Below are 18,009 nucleotides of genomic sequence, written 5' to 3'. Positions count from 1 at the left end.
ATTAAAACACTCAACAAAGTGGGAATAGAGGGAACATTCCTCAACATAATAAAGGCCATATATGAGATATCTACAGCCAACATACTCAATGGGTAAAAAGTAAAAGCATTCCCACCAAGATGAAGAACAAGACAAGGATGTCTGCTTTCACCACTTCCATTCAGTATAGACTTTGAAGTCCTAACCATAGCAGTCAGAGAAGAAAAATAAGTAAAAGGCATCCAAACTGGAAAGGAGTGAGCAAAATTTTCATTGTTTGCAGATGACATGTTTGTAGAGTACATAAAAAACCACCATAGACTCCACCAATAAACTACTCCACCTAATAAGTAAATTTGGCAAAACAGTGGGACAAAAAGTCAATATTCAGAAATCAAAGGCATTTTTGTACATCAACAGTGAAATATTAGAACAGAAATCAGGAAGAAATTTCATTTTATATAGCAACTAGAAATATAAAGTACCTAGGAATAAACCTAATCAAGGAGGTAAATGACCCATACTCAGAAAATTACACAACAGTGAAGAAAAAAACTAAGGAAGACACAAACAAGTGAAAACATATACTGTATTCATGGATGCGAAGAATTAACATCATCAAAATGTCCATACTACCCAAAGCAATTTAGAGATTCAGTGCAATCCCTATTAAAGTACCAATGGCATATTACACAGAGAAGAAACATTTCAAATATTTATATGGAACCCTTAGGGACCCTGAATAGCCACAGCAATTTGGAGAAAGAAGAACAAAGTAGGAGGGATCACAGTGTCTGATATCAAAATGTGTTACAAAGCCACTGTAATCAAAACAGCCTGATACTGGCATAAGAACAGATCAATGGAACAAAATAAAGAGCCCATAATAAAACTCGTGTCTCTGTGGTCAAATAATATTCAATAAAAAGGGGGCAGAAGAATAAAACTGAATAAAAATATTTTCTTCAGCAAATGGTGTTGAGAGACCTGGGTAGCTACATGCAAAAAAAAAAAAAATGAAACTTGAGCACCAACTTACATCATACACAAAAAATAAAATCAAGGTTGATAAAAGACTTAAATATAAGTTGTAACATCATAAAAGTCCTAGAGGAAACATAGACAGGAAAATCTTAGACATTACATACAGGAATATATTCACCTATAAGTCCCCTAGAGCAAGAGACATAAAGGAAAGAATAAACAAATGGGATTTTATCAAAATAAAAAGCATCTGCATGGCTAAAGAAAGCAGCATTAAAGTGAAAAGAGAACCACTTGTATGGGAAAACATATTTTCCAATCATACCTTGGACAAGCATTTGATTTCCAAAATATATAAAGAACTCACACAACTCCACTCCAGGAATACAAACAATCCAATTCAAAAATGGACAAAAGACCTGAACAGATACTTTTCCAAAGAGGACATACAGAGGGCCCTGAGACATATGAAAAGATACTCAGTATTGCTAGCCACCAGAGAGATGCAAATTCAAACCACAATGAGATACCACTTCACACTGGTGAGAATGACCATAATAAACAAATCAACAAACAACAAGCGTTGGAGAAGTTGTGGAGAAAAGCAAGTCCAGTGCACTGTTTGGAATGCAAACTGGAGCAGCCATTGTGGAAAACAATATGGAATTTCTTCAAGAATCTAAAAATGGGACTGCTTTTTGACCCAATAATTCCACCGTTGGTATTATATGCTAAGAACCCTGAAACAACAATCCGAAAGAACCTATGCACCCTAATGTTCATAGTAGCACAATTGACAATAGCCAAGTGTTGGAAGTAACCTAGATGCCCATCAGTAAATGAATGGATCGAAAAACTATGGCACATTTACACAATGGAATTCTATGCAGCAGAAAGAAAGAAGGAGCTCTTACCCTTTTTGACAGCATGGATAGAAGTGGAAAGCATTATGCTAAGCAAAATAAGCTAGGCAGTGAAAAACAAATACCATATGACCTCACCTTTAATAGGAACCTAATCAGCAAAACAAAAAACACAAGCAAAATATAACCAAAGACATTAAAATAGAGAACAGGCTGACAGTGACCAGAGGGGAGAGGGGAGGGAATTTCAGAGGGAAAGGGGAAGGGTTTGCAGTAAGAAGTATAAAGGACACATGGACAAAAACAAAGTGGGGGTGGAAATGGGAGGGAGGTGGAGAGGGCTGGGAGGTGGACTGGGATGGAAGTAAAAGGGAGAAAACTGTACTTGAACAACAAAAAAATAAAATAAAATAAAATGAAAAAATAAAATAAAATAAAATAAAATCATTTTGGCAATACATAGTATGGTTTCATAGCACAAACTCTATGATCCAATAATTCCATTTTGAGGCACATACTTTGAAGAAATCTTATAATTGTGCACCAGGAGATGTGTACCAAAAAATCAAAGAAGCAACATTCATAATATTTTAAAAATCTAGTAAAATGACAATTACCAGCAAAATGGATGGATAAATTATAATATATGCATTGAATCAAATATAGAGCAATAAAAATGAATGAAATACAGTTACACAAATCATCAAGAATGAAGTCTAAAACAGTATTTAACAAATAATGTAGTAAAAATGTATATTTTGTAAAACAAACAAGAATATGAGGTCTGTCCAGAAGGTATCCAATCATGTAATATAAGAAATAGAGACACTTTTTGAAGATACAAGAAACATTGTACATAGGACAATGATGCCTCAGTCCCCTTTAAAATAGGCACATTGGGACCTCAGACAGTTCTCCCAATTGCCATTAGCTACCCCATCATATTTTCTTGAATCTCATAGATGGTCTGAAATCTCTTCCTTTTCAAAGGTGATTTCAGTTGTGGGAAAAGCCAGAAGTCACAGGACACCAAATCTGGGCTGTAGCTGGGCTGAGTCACCTGGATGATTTGATGTCTTGCCAAAATACTGCATGAGACACAATACATGTTGTCATGATGAAGCTGCTAGTCACCAGTTGTCATAGCTTCAGACTTCTGAAACATTCTCATAGTTTCTGCAGAGGTATGTTCAAACTTAATAAAAAATTGGATGCAGATTCATTGATCTGCTTGCTAGGTATTTTGAATGTGATGGTCACATGGTATACATGCTCACTCAACATCACCTACCACCCCACTGACTAGTAGAGCTAAAGCATCATTGTTCACACATGCACAGTCCAATCCATACTCCTTGGCTTTCCCATCACATTGGTGTCACACAAACCTTTCTCATGTTAACAATTGCTGGACTTTTTCCAAACAGACCTCACATAAGAAACCACTATCTTGAGAAGGAGAGCAGGATGCAATTAGGGTGGAATGCAGAAAGTGTCCAATGTACAAGCAATATTTTAACATTAAACCATTCTTATATGTGTTGTTTTTATAATGCTGTTTTATGTAAATATGGTAATTAATGCCCCAGATGCTGTGTTGATAACATCTTGGATAGACATTTTGGTACTCATCATGACATTCTGGACATTCTTTTGATAATTGTCATTATACATTTCAGATGCAATTTTTTTAGTTTCCCATTATGAATGCCCACACAATTCTATTGTTGACCATCTTCAGAAATACGGTGACCTGTCTTCTAGTTTCTCATTCTGATCATGGATGTCTGTTGTTTACTTAGTGTCATGGTTGCTGCTTGGCTGATTCCTTTGTCTATGCCCAACTGCAGGACACAAGTTTATGTTTGTACTTTTGAGATCACAGAGTTATCCTTTGTCCCTACAAGCCAAGGTGTCTCTTAGCTGAAATATTTGTTGGTATCTACCTGTGACCAAGGGTGTTTCATCTAGCTTTGACTCTTTTTTCATCATATGTCTTCTTTTTCTGCAGCCTTACACCTATGTCAGTTGTAGTCATGAAATTCCTTTAGTATCAGATCCTCTCAAAACTGTGGTTTGAACCTAGAGAACATTTCCAACCCCTAAAAGGCCTTTGTTTCAAAATGTCATGCAGCTTTTTACTATAAGCCTACTAAATTTAATTGAATTGACAGTGTTCTTTCTCTGAGGCCAATTTAATGATGACTCAACGCATTTCCCCATTGATCTTGTCTGTAGTTCAATACACACAATTTTTAGATCAATGAGAAAACTTGTTACCTTTTCCAGATAATAAATGAGATTTTCTTGTACCTAATCATCATTTTGAAGGCAAACTAGACTTGATTTCAGCAGAGAGAGGAAGGGCCTTTGATAAAGTCAGAGCAATTTCCTGCCACGTGAGGAAACTATGGTTGCATCAGAGTGATGAGGGTGAGGTCTCTCCCATTCATGTTTTCACTTTCTATCAAAAGAGGCTTTGATTTTGGCTCTTCTTAACTGGGTCCCTGTGGAGGTGGTAGCTTTAACAACAAGGTTCTGCTCAGCTTGAGAAACCTTTGGGTTCAATCTGTAGTGCAGCCTTTTCACAAGGTTGCCCACACATCCCTCAACATATGAGCTCTACTATTCACTGTTGATAACTCCAAAACTATGTATGCTAAGCATTAGGTCTTTTTTTTTTGAATTGTTGAAACTACAAATAAAAATACCAAGCAAATTACATATCAAAACTAACACACAGTCACACACAACCACACATGCAACCACACAGAGAAACACACACAACTACATTCACAATCACACATATACAACAGCACTATGATGAGAAGCTACCATGATCAACAAAAACCAGTAGACCTAAAATTGGTGTAACTGGAAGAGAATACAACTAGAAAGATAAGGTGTTTTCAAAATTGTATAAAAGTGATATTAATTTGACACTTAGATTTCTCTTTCCCAATGTAGCTGTCCAGCAACATTGAATTTCATTTTAAGTGTATTTGCAATTGGCTTTGAACAAAGCTGAGTTAGAGGAAAACCCTTCATGGCCTCCCAAGGTTCAGGTCAATCTGGATCAGGGTGCTGCTAAATCTACAAAGTACTGATATATTCTGGGCTCAACAAAATACACTGCTTGCATTATTACCATTTATAATCTCAAAGCATAAACTTCCAAATCTAGTTGTACACCCAGGTTAGTACATATTACAGAAACCTGAAGGTTTGAAGAGTTTCTTGAAGATAAATCATTCAAGTAAGAAAAAAATACTATAAAGAACACAGGCTTGACATTTAAACAGACTTGTCTTCAAATACATTTTCTGTTTGCCTCCAAAGGTTTGATCTCCAAAATATATAAAGAACTCACACAACTCCATGCCAGGAAGACAAACAATCCAATTAAAAAATGGAGAAAGGACCTGAACAGACACTTCTCTGAGGAGGCTCATAGGCATATGAAGGGATGCTAAGCATCACTATCCATCAGAGAGATATAAATTAAAACCACAATGAGATACCACTTCACACTGATCAGAATGGCCATTGTAAGCAAATCAACAAACAACAAGTGTGGTGAGGTTGTAGAGAAAAGGGAACCCTAGTGCACTGTTGGTGGGAATGCAGGCTTATACAACCATTGTGGAAAACAGTATGGAATTTCCTCACAAAACTGAAAATGGATCTGCCTTTTGACCTGGCAATTCCATTCTGAGGCTATATTCTAAGAATCCTGCAACAGCAATTTAAAAGAACTTGTGTACCCCAATGTTCATAGCAGCACACTTTACAACATCCAAGTGGTGAAAGCAACCTAAGTGCACATCAGTAAATGGGGTGATCAAAAAACTGTGGTACATTTACATGATGGAATACTATGCAACAGAAAGGAAGGAGGATCTCCTACTCTTTGTGACAGCTTGGATGAATCTGAAGAGCATTATGCTAAGTGAAATGAGCCAGGCAGTGAAAGACAAATACCATAAGGTACCATACCATATCATACCATACCATACCATACCATACCATACCAAATACCATATCTCAACTATAAGTGGAACTTAATCAACATAATAAACAAGCAAGCAAAATATAACCAGAGACAATGAAATTAAGAACAAACTTACAGTAACCAGAGGGAAGGTGGGGGGCGGATAGTGGAGGGAAAAGGGGGATGGTTCCTTTAAACAAGGAACATGTTTAAAAGACTTATGGACAAAGCCAAGGTGGGGGTAGGATCAAGGGTGAAAGGTGGGGATGTCTGGGGTAGAGGGAGTTTTTTGGGGAAAATGTAGACAACTGTACTTGAACAACAATAATGAAATAAGGGCAATTTTATCTATATTAATGCTTTTCAGACTTTTCTACATGTAGCTCACAGGACTAAATGAGACATAATTTTTAGTGTGTCTATAGGACTTCATAAAAAATCATCTTGTATTCATTTGAATAATACAATAAAATATTTGGTAAAATACAGATATTAATGTATCAATGACCTCCTAGTAGTTTTATAATCAACTTGATCCATTAATAAAACTTTTTTCAAGTTTCTTTTTAAGTTCAGCTTTTTATTGACTGTTACAAGAGGTTTAGTCAAAAATACCAAAGCCCATGCCATCATCAGACTCCTCAGATTTTTCTTTCTTTGCTTCCACTTTCTTTTCCTCAACTGAGGTAATAGCAGTTGAAGGGGCAGGACCTCCTGCTGGTGCAGCACTAGTTGCTGGAGCAGGTCTACCAGCCCCTACATTGCAGATGAGGCTCCCAACATTGACACTGGCCAGAGCCTTAGCAAAAAAGCTTGGCCAGAAAAGTTCAACATTTACACCAGCTGCTTTAATGAGGGCATTGATCTTATGCCCCATCACTGTCACCACATCGTCATGCAGGATAAGAGCCTAGTAGATGCAGGTGAGCTCCAGGACTGAGGCCATGGTGTAGGCAAATGCTGGGCAAGCACTGACTGGAGTGGTGCTAGTTGCCAGATGAAGTGAGGATCTCACCCCAACGCTGAATTAGCTTCCTTGGTAGGACCAAGCACCTTAGTGGCAACTGAAGAAAGGGTTTTTTTTCAAGCTTTGTGATTGATTAACTTTTTATGATAATTTCTTCAAAATATTGTTAGCCATCATCAATATGGAACTTTGTACAGCTAGGTGAAACATGTAAACCCTCCAGAACAATTTAAAATGTGCAATTGAATTATGTTTACAGTCGAATAACTCTACTTTTACTGAGGAACACAAGTTCATAGTTATAAAATAATTGCATTTGAATATAACTGAAATTTTCATATAAATAATTTTAAAGTAAGGTAAAGCTTTCATTTGCAAAATCTTGTGCACTTTCTGAGCAACTAATTATTTGGGGGCAAGTTAAGATGGCACTATTGTTTCCAGTGATCTGTTGCTACATAACAAACCATCCTTGAATTTTATGGCTTAAAGCAAGGACATTTGGTTAGTTTTCTCAGGAATCTACCCTTTGGGCAGGGCTTAGCAGGGGTGGTCCATCTGTTCTCAAAGTAACATCAGCTGGGTAACCTGACTGATGCAGGAGGCTGTGCCTTCCCAGAGTTCTTCTCATTTACTAGACAGGACCAGGGGTTCTGGCCATCTGGGTGGGTCCCTTCATGTTTGACAGAGAGTAAAGTGTTTACAACTTCTTGTTGTTAACTGAAACTCTGATTTCCCTCCACAGCAGTATTACTCATGATTCACAGAAAGTGTCTATAGATCATAGAAGAGATGTAAACAGTGATCAAATATATGGGCTGTTTCCAGGCCATCAGAATTCAAATTCAGGTTTTATCTTTTTCTAGTTGTGTGATTTCATGAGCAACAGAGAGTAGCATAGATTTTATTCATAGTTGCTACAGGAATAGATAAGGCAAAAAAGTGTGGCACTATGCCCAGCATACAGTCCAAGTAAAAGAAATATATGCTTATTAGACCAATGGTAATAAAACTGTAGATCCATACTGGCTGGTGTGGCTCAGTGGACTGAGTGCCTGACTGTGAACCAAAGAGTTGCCAGTTCGATTGTCAGTCAGGGCACATGTTTAGGTTGCAGACCAGGTACCAACAGGGGGTGCATGAGAGGCAAGCACACACTGATGTTTCTCTCCTTCTCTTTCTCCCTCCCTTCTCCTCTCTCTAAAAATAAATAAATAAAATCTGAAAAAAAGGCCACACAAATAAATAAATAAAAAATAAAATTGTAGATCTGACCACATACCTGTCTGTAAGCTACATCTCATCCCATGCTGTACAGTAGTATTCACTTTTATAGTCTTCTTAAAGCAATAGTTTTATGCCCTTTCACCCAATTTTATCAGTTTTTTACTTAGATTCATGTTGTTTCACACCTCCTGCCCCATTTTCCTCCCATTATCTTGTTTGAAATGCTTCCTCCATCATTGTCCCCTGCACTGTGACAATGTGCTACAGACCTAATATTAAAATACTAACAAAGAGGCTCAGGAAAGACAATGGATTTGCTAGACCTGTAATTGAGGGTTCAACTGCATTCTTACCTATCTTTTTATAGTCTTGATGTCATTTTTCAATCCATAGAACTCAATTTTTCTGAAGATCTGATTTTTTATATTTATGAAACTCTATAGCAACAGAGAATTTAATTTCACAATATAAAATTTAATTCAAATTTATTTGTAATTGTGTAAATTAAGCTTTCCTAAGGCATTTTTTTATTTCAGTATAGTTGATATGTAATTTCATATTGGTATTTATTACTAGTTTCAGGTTTGCAATATAGTAACTTGACATTTTTATACCTTACAATGTGATCACCATACTATGCCTAGTAATTACATGTCATCAAGCAAACATATCACAATATTATTGACTATACTCCCTGTTCCCTTTTTCACTCATTCCCCCAATCTCATCCCCTCTGGTAACCATCACTTTGGTCTATTGTTTCTATGAGTTGTTTTCTTCTGTTGTTCATTTGTTTTGTTTTGTTTTTTTTAGATTTCACATATAAGTGAGATCATGTGGTCTTTCTCTGACTTATTTCATTTAGCACAATACCCCCTAGGTTCATCTGCGCTGTCACAATTGGCAGGATTCCATTCCTTTTTATAAATGAATAGTATTCCAGAGTGTGTAGAATGTATGTGTGAACATACATTCATGTGTGTACACACACATGAACACACACTACATCTTTTAAGTCAAAAGTTTTAATTCAGGGAACAAAGGCAGTAGGTTAAGCTGTGACTTCCCCTGCCTTTCCACATATTCTGTTGCTAAGACTGGCATCCAACAGGACTGGCATGAGAACAGAGTATGTAGTGACATCTGCCTCTTGGTATTCTGGGTGTCATCCAGGGCCAAAGCTATGAAGAGTAGAGAATAGAAGGGTAGAAACAGAGAATTATCCTCAGGGCACAAAGGAGGAGTTCAAACAGGGCCATAAATACAGCCAACCTCCTGAGTCCAGGTAATGTTCAACACACAAAGGACATTTTTTCTTGTGTATGTAAATAGATTATAAATATACAGAATAGATTGAATATCTGTAAAGGTCAAAGCATCATCAGAGAGTCACAACAACCCAGTCATTTTAGCATTTTGCCAAGAGAGATAATGGAGACAGGAGAAAAGGTCAGTTTTCTAGAAGTGGGGCTAGCAGGAAAAGAGAATGAATCAGGCTTGGGCCATATGGCCAAGATCAATGTTTCATTCTCATGGTGTCAGTGCTTTGGGTAGATGGTGGGTGAGGGAATCTAACCAGCCCCAGATGGCCAAGGGTGCATGCCAGAAGTGAATTTGAGAGTGACCCTGAGGTCTGACCAAAAAATGCAAGTGACTTGTCTCAAGGGGTCACTTAAGGCATTTTAGGTAAGCAAAAAATTTTCTGAATGGTGGTGTTACAGAGTAAGCTGCTCACTGGGTTTATTTTCCACCCCAATTAGTCTCTGAGCTAAAAATGTTAATTCCTCTTCAAGGTGACAGGGAAACTGAGGTTCTGACTTCTATCCCTACTCTATCTCTAACAAATCTTCATTAAACAAAGGAAAGTAATTACCCAAATGGAAGTTTACAAACTATTGATATTACAAAATGACTGGATGGAAGGCAGACAAAATATGTCATTATCTACAATACCATGTAAAACCTTGTGACAGGATTTAACTATTAGGTACTTACTAGTTGATATTTCTTCTATATTCTTCAGTCTTCTAAGGGGATTTTCTCCCTAAATACTCTTTTCACAAAAAGCTTTTGGCTTCATTGATTGATCTTTGGCTCAGATGTTGCTTTTGATAAAAAATATGTAATGATTAAACTTTTATATCCTTACCCATTTCCCTGGATTTCCTTTACCACCTGCAAGATAAGTGTGAATATTGTCCAAGTTGATTACAGGTTTGTCAGTTTTTTCTCATGCATTACAAAGATCTGTTGTACTGAAGTTTCCTGTAAAGCTTGAAGTCCTTTATTTCTTCACTGTCTTACAATACTAGTCTAGTCCCACAGCTGTACTTTCTCATTCCTTGAGCAGATGGGAATCCTGTCCCTCCAGAGTCAGGTAGACACTCTTTTTGGCTTTGGGAACTGCCTGGTCTCTGATGCAGCTACTCAGCTCTGCCTTAGTGTGAGAAGGGACTAAATAGTATGCAAAAGATGGATGTGCCCATGTCCATGTGAAATGTTATTTACAAATAGGTAGCCTGTAGGCCACAGTTAGACTGTGTTGATGCTTGAATTTTGAAAATAAACTCTCCCAGTCCTTCAGAAAGAATTTAAGAATTTTGTTAGTTTTGTTTTAATCTTTAGTTTTACATTTATGATATAGGCTTATGTGAATAATTATTTTTTCTTTCATTAATCCAGAATGTCACTCCATGACACTTTTTAATACTCTTAAGACATGAGCTTTCATTCTGGAAATTTTCCTTTTATTAGACTATACTGATTAGTTTTTCCATCTTCTCTCAATTTTATTCCTTGTTATTCTATTAAAGAATGTTGGGAATTATTTGTTTAATCCTCACCCAAAGATATGTTTACTGATTTTAGAGAGAGAGGAAGGGGGTCAGAGAGAGATAGAGAGAGAGATGAGAGAAACATTGTTCAGAAGACCCCTCCACATGTGCCCCAACTGGGGACCTAACCTGTAACCTAGGTATGTGCCCTGACTGGGAATTAAACCCACAATCTTTTGGTGTGTGGGAAGGTGCTTTAACCAACTGAGCTACACAGCCAGAGCAAATGTTTGGAATTGTTTGTTCACTTTTTGAGAGAGAGGAAAAGGGAGGGAGACAGAGATTGAGCAGAGAAACATCTATGTGAGAGAAGTATTGATTGGTTGCCTCTTGAACACACACTGACTGGGGACTGAACCCATAACTTAGGCATGTGCCCTGACCAGGAAATGAGCCAGCAACCTCTCACTTTGAGGGATGATGCCCAAAGAACCACACCAGTTAGGCTGAGAATGGTTGGAATTCTTTTTTTTTTTTTAAAAACACCTTCTATTCTTTTTTTTTAAAGATTTTATTCATTTAATTTTTAGAAAGGGGAAGAGAAGAAGAAAGTGAGGGAGAGAAATACTGATGTGTGGTTGTCTCTTGCATGCTCCTTGCGGTGGACCCGGCTGGCAACACAGACATGTGCCCTAGACTGGTAATCAAACAGATAACCCTTTGATTCTCAGGTGGGTACTCAACCCATGAACCACACCATCCAGGGCTGGTTGGAATTCTTGAAGCTAGTCATTATATTTATAACTTCTGTTATTCATACCCTTTACTTTTTTTTCATTTAAGATTTCACTGTAACAGATTCAAAATAATTTTCTCCATTTTTTCCTTAGAGTAGTTTGGTTTTCTTAGAACATGTTTGGTTTTCTTAGAACATGTTTGGTTTTCTAGTTTATTGTGTTTGGTGAATTGCTTTCTTTGTGATGGTTATACTAAAATATTTATTCTTACTTATATCTGTAAATTATTGTATAGAAAGAATAGTATTTGTAGTGGAATGTGAATAAGAATCAGAATGAGTAGGAATCCATACTTACCATCAGTGAAGGTTAAGAATTTGGGACAGAACTCTTGCACTTACAACAGGAAGGGCAAGTGTTGTGAGGCAAGGTAATTTTTATTTTGGGTGATGGGATTCCCCTCACCCTGACTTGTCAGTTCTAAATACTTGATATTCTATCATGTGTGTCTCTCCCAAGTGACCAGTGTGTATCCTCACTTTAGAGAACCATACTTAAGGTTTAATTTCAAATCCCATTAAAATAAAATAAGCATGTGCTAACACTGTACTTTCTATATTCCCAGTAGCATTCTAAACATTTTACATACAGGGTCTGGCAGAAATAATGTCTGCTTTAGTGTGGTTGGTAGGGTAATAATACAGGTTTATTAATTTATAGTTTTAATCTGAACATTTCATCTAAAATGCCACGTAGTGTGCATGAGTATGATATTGTTATGTTATAGAATTACAGGCTTATGATTTTATAATAAAATATTTTGTAATAAAGAAGGGGCATTATTTGTGTCAGACCCTGTTTTTATCACATTCAATTCTCACAACTACTCTAAAAGAGCAAATATTATCCTTGATGCCAAAGGGGAAACTGAAACTTGTGAAGGGTAAAAACTTGTCCAAGTTTACATGGTTAACAAGTAGGGGATTTGGCTGTGGAGTCATTCTTCACTATCACACTATTCCTATTTACTTGATGATAATTCCCAAGTCATCTTTTCACAAGGTTCAGAAATCGTAGCCTCATTCTACCTGCCACAATGGCCTATCCCTTCCTTCGCTGTACTTTATGGACTTAATCTTGGAATTTCAGGATTGTGGAAAATTTTAGTTGCTTTATGAGTCTGTCTTATGGCCTATGTAAGATGTATTTCTCAGTATTGAAAAGTTTCACTGTCAATTCATATGAATCACATTTAGCAGAATTTTTTCCCACATTTTATTCTGCTTCTATCTTCCTTTTACATTTTATGCTTATTTTAAAATATTTATTCCCTTATTGTAATGAAATTTGGGGGAAAAGGAGACGTAAGTAAGTTTAAACAGTCTTCTTGAACTGGAAAACTTCACTTGAGTTTTACAACAAGATAAAGTCCCAGAGAACTTGTGGTAGATTTTGAGTGAAGCTGCCATTGTTCACAATTTTTCCTTAAAGAAAAGTGTGTGTGCATGTGCATACATGGACAATATTAAGTCTTCTTATTCATGAACACAGAGGCCTTTCCATTTATTTAGATCTTCTTGAATTTCTTTCAGCAATGTTTTTATTTTTCAGCAAATAATTCTTTCACTGACTTGATTAAATTTATTCCAAATTATTTAATATTTTGATGCTATTTAAAATGAAATTGCTTTTTTATTTTCCTCTTTGGATTGTGTACAGTGGTATATAGTCGTGGCTTATTTTGTTAATCTTTTTGTGACAATTTTTCTGATTATGTTCATTAGCCCTAGTAGTTTTCTTCTAAAGTATTTGTGGTTTTCTATGTATAGGATCATAAACTCTGTGAACAGAAATGTTTCTAACTTTCCAAACTGAATATTTTAATTTATGTATTTATTTTAAAGCTCTGATATGAACATTTAGGATCTTTTCGGATGGCAACAGTGCTGAGAAAAGGGGTTCCTGTTCCCACTTGTAGAAGGACATTTCTAGGCTTGCACCATTGAACATGTCTGCTGTGGGATTTTTCTAATTTCACTTTTTCAGATAGAGAAACTTTCCCTATAATTTTCTGAAAGTATTTGTGGCAAAAAGGTGTTGGATTTTGTCAGGTGCCTTTTCTGTATCAATCAAGACATTCTGTTTTTTATTCCTCCTTTGTGTTATTGTATTATGTGATATATTACTTGAATTAATTATATTGAACTACTCTTTCATTCTTGGTATTGTAAAAATCCCATTGGTCACACTGAATAATCCTTTTAATATGGTATTCAATTTTATTAGCTATTTTTTCAAGATTTTTGCACTTACAATCAAAAGGGATATTGGTGTATAATTTTATTTTCTTGTGGCTTTATATGACTGGTATCATAGAAGGAATTAGAAAATATTCCCTCCCTTTTTACTTTTTGGAAGAGTTTGAGACAGATTTGTAGCAACTCTTCTTTAAATGAGTGGCAGAATTCCCTTGTGAAAACATCTGGTTTAGGATTTTTCTTTACTGAGAGGTTCTTTACATGTTATAGGTCTATTGAGATTTTCTTAAGGCAGTTTAGGTAATTTGTCTATTTCAAGAAACATATCCATTACTTTATATTATCTAACTTGTCATTTGCTGATTAACTGTACTTGACATATAATTGTTTAGTAGTTATATCCCTGATTTCATTTCTGATTTTAGCTTTTTGTTTCTTATGTCTTTTGCTTTGTCACTTTGGTTTAAAAAATGTCAATTTTGTTGATTTTTTTAAAGAAGTGAATTAGTTTCATGGATTTTTCTATTATCTTTTTGTTTATTTCTACACTAATTTTTATTATTTCTTTCCTGTGCTAACTTTTGCCTATTCTATTTTTTTGTAGTTCTTTAAGGTGTAAAGTTATATTATTGAATTAAGATTATTTTCTATTTTAACATAGGTAACACAGCTATGTCAATCTTCTTTTTGTAGGCTGACATGGCAGAAATAAACAAATGACAAGATTATGAGAATTTTAAAGAAAAATTTTTGGAGAAGTTCCACAAAAAACATTGACAATATTAAGCTATATGTTATAATATATTCTGAAAAGCTTTTTTCTAATTGAATTTTCTAGAAATATGTAATTTTGTTTATTTTTATAATTCATGATGTGGTTTTGAAAATAAAAAGGTTTAGATTATTCTAAAGCAACTGAAGAATGTATCATCATCATCACTGTCACTGTCATTATTATTACCACTTTGGTCAGAGTATCAAAACATATACCTCCTTTGGTCTGTGTGTGCTGTAGCAATACATGAAATGAGTGAATAAAAAGTAAGTCATGGAAGTGCAATTAGAATTATAGGAGTTAAAATTTGAATAGATTAGTTGTATGATGGTACTGAGGAATAGTGCTGATGAAGGGATGAGATTTGGTTGTTGAAGAATAACAACTTAGATACTAAGTGGTCAATAGGGACACCCATATACTAGGAAGTCATCTCAAGATAAACTTGAATATATTTACTTTTGGAACCATAATTAGTTCCATAAACAGTTGTTTGTGTTGAAAATGTTCGTACTCAGATGCACTTTTCTGAAAGAACTATGATGTCATATTGAAAAAAATGGCTTTGGGGTCCTGTCAGAGATTGGCCATGTGACTTCATATAGAAAAGAAGTAATAAAATTAATGCCTAGATTTTATCCTCTATGACTCCAGTCACTTATCTCATTTGTCTCCTTTTTCTTTGTCAGTGACTACATTCTCTCCAAGTTATTCAAAGACTCAAAGTCATGGAAGATTTATCACACAGTAAAAAAGCCAGTTATTCAAAGAACTTTTACCTTATTTTTCAAGATTAATGGCAAGGTGTCTAGTTAAGATGACTTGAGATAGACTGGTCATTACCCAGGATTATGACATCTAGACTGCATGCTGAGTCAAAAAAAAAAAATAACACCATCAACATTACCCTATTACGTTCTATGGCCACCCAGTGACCTCAGATCTTGAAGAGTCAGTGTTTAAAGTCACTACTTATTTTTTCCAATTGCCAAGTACCTGTCTACAGAGAAATGTATTTTGTAAACCAGTCATCTGCTCATGATTCTTATATTTAATATGACAAAGTCCTATGCTCAGCCTTTTCAGCAGCTGAACCTTCAGAAAGCCACTTGACATGGAAACATGTTCAGATCCTCTAACCTTTGAAAATTATATTTTCAGGGGCAACTTTTTATACTTCTGCTACTTTGTGACCCACAAGAGCCCCTATGGTGCCTCAGTTTCTTCTTCTATAAAACAAAGTCTTTAGATTATTTAACATACTAGAGCAATTATGGTCTGCACATGGATGATTCTTCTCAGGCCCAGTTTTACTGAAGTTTTATTGTTGACTTTGGCAACTAAGGAAAGTCACCAGAGATCTAGATGACACCTCCAGTGATTTATGGTCATTGAACAAAATAGATTCCTGAGGTACATTTCATAGAATTTGGACATTTGCTTTTCCAATGTCAGTTGGAAAACAATGAATACTTCAATGTAGTATGTGCCCCACACATCAATCTTACCAATCATGACATTCTCTTGGTAACAAAAGGAGTGTAACACGATTATTTAAAATAAAAATGCCGATTCATTTAACAACTTAATAGTTTGACAGCTAAGATGAAAATACAAAGCAGCAGTCAAAATGGGAAGATGAAGAAACAGATCTCAAATGAAAGAACAAGAGAGTTCTTCAGAACTAGATGAAAAAAACAATTTATCAGATAGAGAGTTTAGAGTAATGATTATGAAGATACTTAACAGCATGAAAAAAGACATAGAAACCATTAAAAAGGACCAGTCAGAAATAAAGAATGCAATATCTGAAATAAACAATACACTAGAAGGAATAAACAGTAGGTTAGATGAAGCAGAGGATCACGTAAGTGATTTGGAAAAAAAGGTAGAAAAAAAAAAAAACACTGGTCTCAAAAGGGGCACAGAGCCACTGTTCAGGGATCTCACATACACAGTGGCTGGGCCAGTGAAGAGGAAGGAGTGTGGGTGCAATTTGCTACCACTCAGGGTGTCTCACAGATTGACCAAAGTGGGCTTCAGGAGCTCAGAGAGAGCCTTTTTCAATAGGGGGACTGAGTTGCAGTGCCAGGAATTGAGCACCTGCACAGGTCAGGCCAACAAAGAGGGTGGAAGGTGGGCACAATGTGCTCCCACTCAGTGCACCTCATGACTGATAAAAGGGTTGCAGACTGAGGTGGATTATCAGTGCTGGCCTGGTGCAAATGCACAGAGTGGACAGTGTGGGCTGCACAGTTACCTGAGGGCATGGGTTGGAAAACTGGGCACCTGTGATTATTGTAAATCAAACAAAGCCCCATTCTTTCTGAACCACAGGAAAAAAAAAAGCCAGAGCCACCCCCTCTCTACCTGCAGAATCTGGGAAGACCTGCTACACAGGTTTAAAATCAACAGGAGGCTTTTCCCCCCAAGAATAAAACAATAAGACCTTGAGCTGTGAAAAAACCTGAGATGGATCCAAAAAGAAGTCAGAAGGAGAACACCTACAACTGAGACAAATTTCACTTTGCAGTCTTTCAGAACTTGTATTTTTTTATTTATATTCTTTCTGCTTATTTAGTGTTTTTGCTTGTTTTTATTGTTTGATTTTTTATTCTCCCTTTCATATCACATATTAATTTTTCTGGCTTCACTGCACTTGTATTCCAAATAAACATGACTCTTTGTCTTTTACTTTTTATTCTTTTAATACAGATTGTATATTTCTTATCACACTATGTTATTCCAAATCCCATATAGCACCCTTCCCTAGTCTTTATCCATTTCACCATCTTCCTAATTTTTATTACACTAGTGTAAATTTTATTTTCTCTCACGCTATGCCAAGTTTTATCCCTTACTCTCACTATTTTTTCTCCATCTAACCTTGTATAAGAACTCTTCTTTCTTAAGTTAGCTCATATTCTTTTTTCCTTCTAATAAGGGTCTTAATTCTTTTTCACCTTTTATAAACAATGGCTAGTTGGGTGAAATATGATTATTTCTGTGCTCCTCCAAAGGAACTCTTATTTGTTCATTACTTGTTTAAACTTTAAATGCCATAGAAAACTCTCCCACTGTTTTATGCCACTTAGCTTTCATCATGCCCCTGATCAGTTGAATGAGGAATTTCTTTTCATTGTTTTCTCTGCCATTTTTTTTCTTTTCCCCACTTCTCTCAACCTGGGCTTTACTCCTTACTCTTATTAGTTTGCCTCCTCCATCCTCTCAAAATCATTTTTTTCTTTACTGTAGACATCTCATATAGTGAATATGCTTTTTGCTTTTATGCTTTATACTTTTCTACAATATTCATATTCTCATCTCACCTTTATTAAACTTCATTCACCTATCATTGCTATTTGACCCTGCTATTGTTTTTCTGCAATTTTGCTCCCACTAATCCAGTACTTTTTCAATTTACTTCAAACCCCATAGCATACTCTTTCCTCTC

General features: G+C 35.9%; 1 pseudogene; it reads right to left on the bottom strand.

Annotated features, from left to right (window-relative positions):
• Window positions 1-6,418: 6,418 nt before the first annotated feature.
• Window positions 6,419-6,763, bottom strand: LOC123820835 (annotated as a pseudogene).
• Between the last annotated feature and the right edge of the window lie 11,246 nt (window positions 6,764-18,009).

The sequence above is a fragment of the Phyllostomus hastatus genome, unplaced genomic scaffold (genome assembly GCF_019186645.2).
Source record: "Phyllostomus hastatus isolate PE091 unplaced genomic scaffold, TTU_PhHast_1.1 phas_contig_38, whole genome shotgun sequence".
NCBI classification, from domain to species: domain Eukaryota; kingdom Metazoa; phylum Chordata; class Mammalia; order Chiroptera; family Phyllostomidae; genus Phyllostomus; species Phyllostomus hastatus.
This window is presented reverse-complemented; position numbering and strand designations above follow the sequence as displayed.